The sequence below is a fragment of the Entelurus aequoreus genome, linkage group LG14 (assembly GCF_033978785.1).
Source record: "Entelurus aequoreus isolate RoL-2023_Sb linkage group LG14, RoL_Eaeq_v1.1, whole genome shotgun sequence".
NCBI lineage: Eukaryota > Metazoa > Chordata > Actinopteri > Syngnathiformes > Syngnathidae > Entelurus > Entelurus aequoreus.
The window spans coordinates 5,745,956-5,758,455 of NC_084744.1; the positions used below are offsets into that span (position 1 = coordinate 5,745,956).

Genomic DNA, 12,500 nt, shown 5'->3' on the forward strand with positions numbered 1-12,500 from the left:
TACCAACCGAGCACCACCGCCCCAGTAGAGTAGTAGTAGAGTTTTAACTTGTACTTACAGATGTAGCGACCAACTGTAGTTAACAGTGGTTTTCATGTGGTGATATCCTTTACACACTGATGTGGCTTTTTGATGCAGTACGGCCTAATGGATCCAAGGTTATGGGCATTCAATGTTGGTTTTCAGCATTGCTGCTTATGTGCAGTGATTTATCCGGATTGTCTGAACGTTTTGATGATATTACGGAGCGTAGATGGTGAGTCCATAAATTCCTCTTTTTTGCCACTTGTGCCAGCTTTTTTTTAAAATATACCGCCCCAGTAGAGTAGTAGTAGAGTTTTAACCTGCACTTACAGATGTAGCGACCAACTGTCGTTACTGACAGTGGCCTATTTTTTCCTTAACAAATTCCAAAAATTTCCCGGATTTCCCAGAATTCCAGGTTTTCCGGGACATTTTTCCCATTCATAATGAATTGGCCATTTTTCACATTTCCACCATTTCCACATTTTTCAACCGATTCAAACCATTCTACCTTCAACATATTCCACTCATCCTGGACATTCAACCTATTATTTTTCCCAAGTTGCAAAAAAATTCCAGGAATTCCCGTTTTTTCAAACCCCTTTTTCACCCTTTTTTCGGTCGACTACTTCCACATTTTTCATCCGATTCAAATCGTTCCAACTTTAAACTGTTCAGCCTATTCAGGGATTTCCCTTGACAGATTCCGAAAATTTCCCGGATTTCCCAGAATTCCAGGTTTTCCGGGACATTTTTCCCATTCATAATGAATTGGCCATTTTTCACATTTCCATCATTTCCACATTTTTTTAACCGATTCAAACCATTCTACCTTCAACATATTCCACTCATCCTGGACATTCAAACTATTTTTTTTCCCATGTTCCAAAAAAAATTCCAGGAATTCCCGTTTTTTCAAGCCCTTTTTTCAACCTTTTTTCGGTCGACTACTCCATCCACATTTTTCATCCGATTCAAACCGTTCCGACTTCAAACTGTTCAGCCTATTTTTCCCTCAACAAATTCCAAAAAATTTCCCAGAATTCCAGGTTTTCCAGGACATTTTTCCCATACAGAATGAATTGGCCATTTTTCACATTTCCACCATTTCCACATTTTTCATACGATTCAAATCGTTCCAACTTCAAACTGTTCAGCCAATTCGGGGATTTCCCTTGACAGATTCAGAACATTTCCCACATTTCCCAGAATTTCAGGTTTTCCGGGACATTTTTCTTATTTAAAATGAATTGGCCATTTTTCAAATTTCCACCATTTCCACATTTTTTAACCGATACAAACCATTCCACCTTCAACATATTCCACTCATCCTGGACATTCAAACTATTATTTTTCCCAAGTTCCAAAAAAAATTCCAGGAATTCCCGTTTTTTCAAACCCTTTTTTCACCCTTTTTTCGGTCGACTACTCCTTCCACATTTTCATCCGATTCAAACCGTTCCAACTTCAAACTGTTCAGCCTATTCGGGGATTTCTCTTGACAGATTCCGAACATTACCCGGATTTCCCAGAATTCCAGGTTTTCCGGGACATTTTTCCCATTCAGAATGAATTGGCCATTTTTCACATTTCCACCATTTCCACATTTTTCAACCGATACAAACCATTCCACCTTCAACACATTCCACTCATCCTGGACATTCAAACTATTATTTTTCCCAAATTCCAAAAAAATTCCAGGAATTCCCGTTTTTTCCAACCCTTTTTTCACCCTTTTTTCGGTCGACTCCTTCCACATTTTTCAACCGTTCCAAAACATTCCTCTTAATCAGGACAAAAAAACGAAGTTGTCCTTTGAACTGGAAAAATACCCGGTTTTCCCGAAATTCCAGGAATTCCGTAATACTAATTCTCAATTAAAAATGTTGCTATTTCAACATTTCTCGACCGTTTTGAAAAATTCCAACACCAACCATTCAAAAAATTATAGTTTTTTACCATTCTCAAAAAAAATCCCTCTTTTCCCGGAATACCTACATTTCCAGGAAATTCCCATTGAAAAGAATGGGACATTTTTCTAAGTTCCACAACTCCCACATTTTCTATCCGATTCAAACCGTTCCAAGTTCAAAATATACAACCTGTTCCGGAATTGTGTGCTTTACTTCAACATTTATAAAAACAAAGTTGTTTTTTGAACTGGAAAATTTCCCGGATTTCCCAGAATTCCAGGTTTTCCGGGACATTTTTCCCATTCAGAATGAATTTGCCATTTTTCAAATGTCCACCATTTCCACATTTTTCAACCGATTCAAACCATTCCACATTCCACTCATCCTGGACATTCAAACTATTATTTTTCCCAATTTCCCGAAAAATTCCAGGAATTCCCGTTTTTTCAAGCCCTTTTTTCACCCTTTTTTCGGTCGACTTCTCCTTCCACATTTTTCAACTGTTCCAAAACATTCCTCTTAATCAGGACAAAAAAAAACCAAAGTAGTTTTTTCCCGAAATTCCAGGAATTCCGTAATACTAATTCTCAATTAAAAATGTTGCTATTTCAACATTTCTCGACCGTTTTGAAAAATTCCAACACCAACCATTCAAAAAATTATAGTTTTTTACCATTCTCAAAAAAAATCCCTCTTTTCCGGAATACCTACATTTCCAGGAAATTCCCATTGAAAAGAATGGGACATTTTTCTAAGTTCCACAACTCCCACATTTTCTATCCGATTCAAACCGTTCCAAGTTCAAAATATACAACCTGTTCAGGAATTGTGTGCTTTACTTCAACATTTATAAAAACAAAGTAATTTTTTTAACTGGAAAATTTCCCGGATTTCCCAGAATTCCAGGTTTTCCGGGACATTTTTCCCATTCAGAATGAATTGGCCATTTTTCAAATGCCCACCATTTCCACATTTTTCAACCGATTCAAACCATTCCACATTCCACTCATCCTGGACATTCAAACTATTATTTTTCCCCAATTTCCCAAAAAATTCCAGGAATTCCCATTTTTCCCAACCCTTTTTTCACCCTTTTTTCACCCTTTTTTCGGTCGACTCCTTCCACGTTTTTCAACCGTTCCAAAACATTCCTCTTAATCAGGACAAAAAAAAACAAAGTCGTTTTTTCCCGAAATTCCAGGAATTCCGTGATACTAATTCTCAATTAAAAATGTTGTTGTCTCAACATTTCTCGACCGTTTTGAAAAATTCAACACCAACCATTCAAAAAATTATAGTTTTTTCCATTCTCAAAAAAATACCATTTTTCCCGGAATACATACATTTCCAGGAAATTCCCACTGAAAAGAATGGGACATTTTTCTAAGTTCCACAACTCCCACATTTTTTATCCGATTCAAACCGTTCCAAGTTCAGGAATTGTGTGCTTAACTTCAACATTCAACATGAGTCCCTAAATTCCTTGCAGCAGCTGGTTGAGAAATGTTGTTCTTAAACAATTTGCCTCAGGCATTTGTTGACAAAGTGGTGACCCTCGCCCCGTCCTTGTTTGTGAATGACTGAGCATTTCATGCTTTTATACCCAATCATGGCACCCACCTGTTCCCAAGTAGCCTGTTCACCTGTGGGATGTTCCAAATAAGTCTTTGACGAGCATTCCTCAACTTTGTCGGTCTTTTTTGCCACTTGTGCCAGCTTCAAACTCCAAATGAGCTAATATTTGCAAAAAATAACACATTTTTCCAGTGTGAACATGAAATATCTTGTCTTTGCAGTCTAGTCAATTGAATATAAGTTGAAAAGTATTAGCAAATCATTGTATTCTGTTTTTATTTACCATTTTTTATTTACCAAGGTGACAACTTCACTGTGTTTGCACATGTTTTGTGTAGATTGTGAGGATTGTGCAGGTGCTTAATGAAGCAGTTTCGACGTCCCCACCACCCGCTCCGTCCCCCAAAGGCGGCGAGATGGCGGAACGAGGCGAGGCTCTCCAGGGGGTCACGTGGTGTGCAGCCCAGGTAAGTCCATGTGGGGTAATTATGCGTTGGGAGAGAAGTGGACAAGCCCGTGCTTGCAGGTGTGACATGACCGGACCCTGCAGTAATCCATCTCTCCGGTCATTAGAGACGCAGCATTCTTGCTTTCCACGCCACGCTAATTAAAGATTGTTTTTATTATTATGGCAACTTACTCAGCCGAGTGGTAATCTGCCATCTGTCGGGACTCTTGGAATATAAAAAGTGCCTGAAATAGTCCTGTTGGTGCCGTTTAATGTCAACTTATTATTTTGTATTTGTTGCTGACTGCAGCTTCTCAGCACTGCCATGGGCCCCGCAGTCTGTATGAGATCATAACGTGTTACCGTGGCGATAAGCTCGTTATGGCGGAGAGAGAGAGGTGATGCTGGCAGCTGCACCTCATCTCACACTTGCCTCCTTTCTCCAGCTAACAACATTTCCTGCTCACTTGGGGAGGTTACAATCCTCTTTGACTTGCATTTATTCCACATCAGGTTCACTTTTCATTTCACTTTTCATTTATTCCACGTAATGTTGACTTTTCATTTCTTCATTTATTCCACTTAATGTTGACTTTTCATTTCACTTTTCATTTATTCCACTTAATGTTGACTTTTCATTGACAGTGTCAAAGAAGTGATTATGTACACCAACATTCATCTATTCATTATTATTATTATTATTTTAATTTGTCTTCTTCTTTTTCTTCTTCTTCTTCTTCTTCTTCTTCTTCGTCTTCGTCTTCTTCTTCTTCTTCTTCTTCTTCCTCTTCTTCTACTTCTTCTTCTTCTTCTTCTTCTTCTTCTTCTTCTTCTTCTTCTTCTTCTTCTTCTTCCTCTTCTTCTTCTTCTTCTGCTTCTTCGACTTCTTTTTCTTCTTCTTCTTCTTCTTCTTCTTCTTCTTCTTCTTCTTCTTCTTCTCCTTCGACTCATTCGACTTCTTCTCCTTCGTCTTCTTCTTCTTTGACTTCTTCTTCTTTGACTTCTTCTTCTTCTACTTCTTCGACTTCTTTTTCTTCTGCTTCTTCTTCTTCTTTTTCTTCGACTTCTTCTTCTTCTTCTTCTTCATCTTCTGCTTCTTCTTCCTCTTCTGCTTCTTCTTCTTCTTCTTCTGCTTCTTCCTCTTCTTCTGCTTCTTCTGCTTCTTCTGCTTCTTCTTCTTTTTCTTCTTCTTTTTCTTCCTCTTTTTCTTCTTCTTCTTTTTCTTCTTCTTATTCTTCTTCTTCTGCTTCTTCTTCTTTTTCTTCTTCTTCTTCTTCTTTTTCTCCGACTTCTTCTTCTTATTTTCCTTCTTCTTCTTGTTCGACTTCTGCTTCTTCTTCTTCTTTTTTCTTCTTCTTCGACTTCTTCTTCTTCTTCTTCTTCTTCTTCTCCTTCTTTTCCTGCTTCTTCTTCTTCTGCTTCTTCTTCTTCTTTTTCCTCTTCAACTTCTTCTTCTTCTTCTTGCGCGCTCCACCCTCCACATTTTTTCATCTGATTCAAACCGTTCCAACTTCAAACTGTTCAGCCTTTTTTCCCTTAAAAAATTCCAAAAATTTCCCGGATTTCCCAGAATTCCAGGTTTTCCGGGACATTTTTCCCATTCAGAATGAATTGGCCATTTTTCTCATTTCCACCATTTCCACATTTTTCAACCGATTCAAACCATTCCACCTTCAACATGTTCCACTCATCCTGGATATTCAAACTATTATTTTTCCCGAGTTACAAAAAAAATCCAGGAATACCCGTTTTTTCAAACCCTTTTTCCACCCTTTTTTCTGTCAACTACTCCTTCCACATTTTTCATCTGATTCAAACCGTTCAAACTTCAAACTGTTCAGCCTATTCGGGCTTTCTATTGACAAATTTTTTCCGAAAATGTCCCACATTTCCCAGAATTCCAGTTTTTCCGGGACATTTTTCCCATTCAGAATGAATTGGCCATTTTTCACATTTCCATCATTTCCACATTTTTCAACCGATTCAAACTATTCCACCTTCAACACATTCCACTCTTCCTGAACATTCAAACTTTTATTTTTCCCAAGTTCCCCCAAAAATTCCAGGAATTCACGTTTTTTCAAGCCCTTTTTTCACCCTTTTTTCGGTCGACTACTCCATCCACATTTTTCATCCGATTCAAACCGTTCCGACTTCAAACTGTTCAGCCTATTTTTCCCTCAACAAATTCCAAAACATTTCCCGGATTTCCCAGAATTCGAGGTTTTCCGGGACATTTTTCCATTCAGAATGAATTTGCCATTCTTCAAATTTCCACCATTTTCACATTTTTCAAACGATTCAAACCATTCCACCTTCAACATATTCCACTCATCCTGGACATTCAAACTATTATTTTTCCAAAGTTACAAAAAAATTTCCAGGAATTCCCGTTTTTTCAAACTCTTTTTTCGGTCCGTTCCAAAACATTCCTCTTAATCAGGACAAAAAAAACAAAGTTGTTTTTTTAACTGGAAAAATTCCCGGTTTTCCCCAAAATTCCAGGAATTCCGTAATACTAATTCTCAATTAAAAATGTTACTACTTCAACATTTCTCAACCGTTTTGAAAAATTACAACACCGACCATTCAAAAAATTCTAGTTTTTTATCATTAAAAAAAAAATCCCTCTTTTCCCAGAATTCCTAAATTTCCATGAAATTTCCATTGAAAAGAATGGGACATTTTTCTAAGTTCCACAACTCCCACATTTTCTATCCAATTAAAACTGTTCTAAGTTCAAAAATTCAAAACGTTTTTTTTTCTAACTGGAAAAATTCCCGGTTTTTCCAAAATTCCAGGAATTCCGTAATTGTAATTCTCAATTAAAAATGTTACTACTTCAATATTTCTCGACCATTTTCAAAAATTCCAACACCAATCATACAGAAGATTCAAGTTTTTTTTTACCAGTTTCAAAGAAATCCCTCTTTTCCTGAAATTCCCAAATTTCCATGAAATTCCCATTGACACAACTCCCACACTTTTTATCCGATTCAAACCGTTCCAAGTTCAAAATATTCAGCCTGTTCAGGTATTGTGTGCTTTACTTCAACATTTATTTTAAAAAATCCCGGATTTCCTAGAATTCCCAGTTTTTAGTTTTCAGTTTTCCCGAAATTCCGTAATACCATTTCTCAATTAAAAAACTGTTACTACTTCAACGTTTCTTGAGCGATTAAAACCATTCCAACACCAACCAATTCAGCTCATTCAGAACACTCATGCTTTTAGTCATTTTTTTAAAAAATCCCGCTTTTCCCAAAATTTCCAGGAAGTTCCCATTGTAATGAATTCTTCCAAGTTGCACAATTCCCACATTTTTCAACCTATTCAAACCATTCCAACATCAACACATTCCACTCATCCTGGACATTCAAACTAACATTTTTCCAAGTTCAAAATAATTCCAGGAATTCCCAGAATTCCCGTTTTTTAAAACCCTATTTTCACCCTTTTTTTCAGGATACTACTCCTTCCACATTGTTCAACCCACTTCAACCGTTCCACCGTCAAATCATTTTTTTGAACAGGAAAAATTCCCGATTTTCCCCAAATTCCAGGAATTCCGTAATACCATTTCTCAATTAAAAATGTTACCACTTCAACATTTCTCAATGTGTTTTGCAAAATTTCCACACCAATTTTAACTCATTAAGTATTTTACAATTTTCAAAAAAAAAAGTTTTTTCCCGGAATTCCCCAAATTCCAGGAAATTCCCATTGAGAAGAATGGTACATTTTTCCAAGTTCCACAACTCCCACATTTTTTAACCGATTCAAACCGTTCCAACTTGAAAATATTCAGCCTGTTCAAGAATTGTGTGGTCCTTTTCAACAATTACAAAACAAATTCCCGGATTTCCTAGAAATCCCAGTTTTCAGGGACATTTTCCCCATTCAAAATGAATCATCCCATTTTTCAAACTTCCACAAGTCCCACATTTTTCAACCGATTCAAACTATTCTACCTTCAACACATTCCACTCATCCTGGGAATTTAAACAACCATTTTTCTACGTTCAACAAATGTCCAGGAATTCCTGTTTTTTCCCCTAACCTTATTACCAACCTTTTTTAGTGTGATGACTCCTTTCACATTTGTCAACCCATTTCAAGCGTTCCCCTGTCAAAATATTCCTCTTAGTCAGGATAAAAAAAAACTAGTTGGTTTAGGAACTTGAAAAATTCCCAAATATCCCATTTTTCATTTAAAAAAAACTGTTGCTACTTTAACATTTCTTGCCCAATTTAAACAATTCCAACACCAACCAATTCAGCTCATTCATTCATTCAAAAAAAAATAAAAAAAATCCCGCTTTACCACAGATTCCCAAATTTCCAGAAAGTTCCCATTGAAATGAATGGGACATTTTTCCAAGTTGCACAATTCCTACATTTTTCAACCTATTCAAACCCTTCCAACATCAACACATTCCACTCACCCTGGACATTCAAACTAACGCTTTCCCAACTTCCAAACCAAATTCCGTTTTTCCTGGAATTTCGAACTCTTCAACCTATTCAAACTATTCTTAAATTCATACTACATTCTGTCAGCATTTCACCATTTTTCAAATTTCCACCATTTCCAAATTTTTCAACTGATTCAAACCATTCCACCTTCAACATATTCCACTCTGGACATTCAAAATAATATCTTTCCCAAGTTCCAAAAAAATTCCAGGAATTCCCGTTTTTTCAAACCCTTTTTTCACCCTTTTTTTGGTCGATTACTCCTTCCACATTTTTCATCCGATTCATATCGTTCCAACTTCAAACTGTTCAGCCAATTCGGGGCTTTCCCTTGACAGATTCAGAAAATTTCCCACATTTCCCAGAATTTCAGGTTTTCAGGGACATTTTTCCTATTTAAAATGAATTGGCCATTTTTCAAATTTCCACCATTTCCAAATTTTTCAACCGATTCAAACCATTCCACCTTCAACATATTCCACTCATGCTGGACATTCAAACTATTATTTTTCCCAAGTTCCAAAAAAATTCCAGGAATTCCCGTTTTTTCAAACCCTTTTTTCACCCTTTTTTCGGTCGATTACTCCTTCCACATTTTTCATCCGATTCAAATCGTTCCAACTTCAAACTGTTCAGCCAATTCGGGGCTTTCCCTTGACAGATTCAGAACATTTCCCACATTTCCCAGAATTTCAGGTTTTCCGGGACATTTTTCCTATTTAAAATGAATTGGCCATTTTTCAAATTTCCACCATTTCCAAATTTTTCAACCGATTAAAACCATTCCACCTTCAACATATTCCACTCATCCTGGACATTGAAACTATTATTTTTCCCAAGTTCCAAAAAAATTCCAGGAATTCCCGTTTTTTCCAACCCTTTTTTCACCCTTTTTCGGTCGACTACTCCTTCCACAATTTCCATCCGATTCAAACCGCTCCAACTTCAAACTGTTCAGCTGATTTGGGGCTTTCCCTTGACAGATTCAGAAAATTTCCCACATTTCCCAGAATTTCAGGTTTTCCGGGACATTTTTCCTATTTAAAATGAATTGGCCATTTTTCAAATTCCCACCATTTCCACATTTTTCAACTGATTCAAACCATTCCACCTTTAACATATTCCACTCATCCTGGAAATTCAAAATAATATATTTCCCAAGTTCCAAAAAAATTCCAGGAATTCCAGTTTTTTCAAACCCTTTTTTCACCCTTTTTTTGGTCGATTACTCCTTCCACATTTTTCATCCGATTCATATTGTTCCAACTCCACACTGTTCAGCCAATCCGGGGCTTTCCCTTGACAGATTCAGAAAATTTCCCACATTTCCCAGAATTTCAGGTTTTCCGGGACATTTTTCTTATTTAAAATGAATTGGCCATTTTTCAAATTTCCACCATTTCCAAATTTTTCAACCGATTAAAACCATTCCACCTTCAACATATTCCACTCATCCTGGACATTCAAACTATTATTTTTCCCAAGTTCCAAAAAAATTCCAGGAATTCCCGTTTTTTCCAACCCTTTTTTCACCCTTTTTCGGTCGACTACTCCTTCCACAATTTCCATCCGATTCAAACCGCTCCAACTTCAAACTGTTCAGCTGATTTGGGGCTTTCCCTTGACAGATTCAGAAAATTTCCCACATTTCCCAGAATTTCAGGTTTTCCGGGACATTTTTCCTATTTAAAATGAATTGGCCATTTTTCAAATTCCCACCATTTCCACATTTTTCAACTGATTCAAACCATTCCACCTTTAACATATTCCACTCATCCTGGAAATTCAAAATAATATATTTCCCAAGTTCCAAAAAAATTCCAGGAATTCCAGTTTTTTCAAACCCTTTTTTCACCCTTTTTTTGGTCGATTACTCCTTCCACATTTTTCATCCGATTCATATTGTTCCAACTCCAAACTGTTCAGCCAATCCGGGGCTTTCCCTTGACAGATTCAGAAAATTTCCCACATTTCCCAGAATTTCAGGTTTTCCGGGACATTTTTCTTATTTAAAATGAATTGGCCATTTTTCAAATTTCCACCATTTCCAAATATTTCAACCGATTCAAACCATTCCACCTTCAACATATTCCACTCATCCTGGACATTCAAACTATTATCTTTCCCAAGTTCCAAAAAAATTCCAGGAATTCCATTTTTTTCAAACCCTTTTTTCACCCTTTTTTCGGTCGATTACTCCTTCCACATTTTTCATCCGATTCAAATCGTTCCAACTTCAAACTGTTCAGCCAATTCGGGGCTTTCCCTTGACAGATTCAGAAAATTCCCCACATTTCCCAGAATTTCAGGTTTTCCGGGACATTTTTCCTATTTAAAATGAATTGGCCATTTTTCAAATTCCCACCATTTCCACATTTTTCAACCGATTCAAACCATTCCACCTTCAACATATTCCACTCATCCTGGACATTCAAACTATTATCTTTACCAAGTTCCAAAAAAATTCCAGGAATTCCAGTTTTTTCAAACCCTTTTTTCACCCTTTTTTCGGTCGATTACTCCTTCCACATTTTTCATCCGATTCAAATCGTTCCAACTTCAAACTGTTCAGCCAATTCGGGGCTTTCCCTTGACAGATTGAGAAAATTCCCCACATTTCCCAGAATTTCAGGTTTTCCGGGACATTTTTCCTATTTAAAATGAATTGGCCATTTTTCAAATTCCCACCATTTCCACATTTTTCAACCGATTCAAACCATTCCACCTTCAACATATTCCACTCATCCTGGACATTCAAACTATTATCTTTACCAAGTTCCAAAAAAATTCCAGGAATTCCCGTTTTTTCAAACCCTTTTTTCACCCTTTTTTCGGTCGATTACTCCTTCTACATATTTCATCCAATTCATATCGTTCCAACTTCAAACTGTTCAGCCAATTCGGGGCTTTCCCTTGACAGATTCAGAAAATTTCCCACATTTCCCAGAATTTCAGGTTTTCCGGGACATTTTTCCTATTTAAAATGAATTGGCCATTTTTCAAATTTCCACCATTTCCAAATTTTTCAACCGATTCAAACCATTCCACCTTGACAGATTCAGAAAATTTCCCACATTTCCCAGAATTTCAGGTTTTCCGGGACATTTTTCCTATTTAAAATGAATTGGCCATTTTTCAAATTTCCACCATTTCCACATTTTTCAACCGATTCAAACCATTCCACCTTCAACATATTCCACTCATCCTGGACATTCAAACTATTATTTTTCCCAAGTTCCAAAAAAAATTCAGGGAATTCCCGTTTTTTCCAACCCTTTTTTCACCCCTTTTTCGGTCGACTACGCCTTCCACATTTTTCAACCGTTCCAAAACATTCCTCTTAATCAGGACAAAAAAACCTTTTTTTTTTTTAACTGGAAAAATTCCCGGTTTTCCCGAAATTCCAGGAATTCCGTAATACTAAAAAAATGTTCACGCAATTCCTTCAGGACTTGCCTCATCTCTTAAAACAATATTATTCTTATTATGAATCTAAAAACCGAACTGGCTACAAAGTAAAGAAAAACAGAATGCTGGACGACAGCAAAGACTTACTGTGGAGCAGACGGCGTCCACAAAGTACATCCGTACATGACATGACAATCAACAATGTCCCCACAAAGAAGGATAAAAACAACTGAAATATTCTTGATTGCTAAAACAAAGTAGATGCGGGGAATATCGCTCAAAGGAAGACATGAAACTGCTACAGGAAAATACCAACAAAAAAGGAATAGCCACCAAAATAGGAGCGCAAGACAAGAACTAAAACACTACACAGGAAAACTGATGTGACAGGTGGTGACAGTACTTTGAGACAAGAGCTATAGTGATGTATGAGTGGGTGTGGTTTAAAGTCATACCCAACAATTGCAAAAACTGCTTTTTATCGTCAATATCGGCTGCTGAGTTAAATTTTTTTACGATTTTTGCTGGTGGTGTGCACAAAAATGTGCCTCGGCTCAAAAAAGGGTTGAAAAATACTGATCTAGACATTTACCAGCACCCATTAGTCGTGGTTGTAGTCTTTGAATACAACAAACAGAAGAAGACTGAATGGAGCT

The 12,500-nt window shown here is 36.9% G+C and overlaps 1 protein-coding gene and 1 pseudogene across 1 annotated transcript in view; both read right to left on the reverse strand.

Annotated features, from left to right (window-relative positions):
• LOC133664323 (T-box brain protein 1-like) overlaps positions 1-12,500 on the reverse strand; it is a 102,603-nt gene that overhangs the window by 40,787 nt on the left and 49,316 nt on the right. The gene's annotated exons all lie outside the window — the stretch shown is intronic.
• On the reverse strand, positions 4,689-5,285 carry LOC133665230 (cilia- and flagella-associated protein 251-like; annotated as a pseudogene).